Raw genomic sequence first — 1194 nt, 5'->3', positions numbered from 1 at the left:
TCCCAAGTGTTTGTTATTTTTGTTAAAAGCAGCATGGGGCCCAATTCACAGAGCTCTCTTAGGCTCTGCTAGACAACCACGCATCCTCTCTGCAAGTCTTTTAGCATTGCACTCTGAGATCGCAAAATTGCGAGTTTAGTTAATTAGGCCCCAGGTCTGCTTACCATTGTGGTTATTAAACTGGTTAAAGTAGTAGCAATACTAATTTTGCAGAACTCCATAAACAAAGGAATGTTTAAAATTATGACTGTTGACATCTTTAACGTATGGTTGTTCAACACTTGGTTTAAAGAGTGGACCTACCACCATAAAGGCTACTACTATAGCCACAAGATATCTTATATGTCCACTTTCCTATAGACAGGACAATACATACCACAGCCTTTAAATGTATCGGTCATGGGGCGCTGGTTTAGATGGGGAAACCCAGTCGGAGAACAGGTCCATCAAGGTGTGAATGCATTCAGTCTTCTGTATATCAGATACTGTTAATTATGGTCCATGGAATTGTTCCTGCTAATTCCAGTCCGCGTTCAGATTTGATGTTCTGACGCTGCACTTAATGTTTGGGATATCGAGGATGTGAAATTTGCTAAAAGTTTGTTGTAACAACACCACTAGAGCACATTGATTTATGAATAACCGTCAGCTATTGTATGTCAAACATTTGGAAATTTTGACAGGCTGTCCTAGAGAGGAAACGCTATAACATTTTTCCATTTTAACTTATTTTTGTGCTTTTATCCACTGAAGGTTCAAGCACACTGTCCTGAGCACACACGTCTGCTATCTGGGCTGTCTTTACAGGACAGTGGGTTCGTGGGTTGTGTGAGAGCTGGTACTTTGCTGCGAACCCAGTACCTACCACCCTTGGCTTAAGCACGACACCCACAGAGGCCAGTATTTTTCCATTAGTAACAAGGGATCTTTTATATACTACCCTACACAGGATAGCACATACCAGTGTAAGAGCTGGTACTTTACTGTGAACCCAGTACCTACCAGCCTTGGCTTAAGCACGACACCACAGAGGCCAGTATTTTTCCATTAGCAACGAGGGATCTTTTTTATATACCACCCTACAGACAGGATAGCACATACCACTGGCTGGAATGAGAAATAGCCCAATGGGCCCAACAGAATCGATCCACGCATCAGGCTAGAGTTTTGTCACTGGGCAGTGTCATGCCCAGT

Source organism: Gigantopelta aegis, chromosome 4 (assembly GCF_016097555.1).
Source record: "Gigantopelta aegis isolate Gae_Host chromosome 4, Gae_host_genome, whole genome shotgun sequence".
Lineage (NCBI taxonomy): Eukaryota > Metazoa > Mollusca > Gastropoda > Neomphalida > Peltospiridae > Gigantopelta > Gigantopelta aegis.
This window is presented reverse-complemented; position numbering follows the sequence as displayed.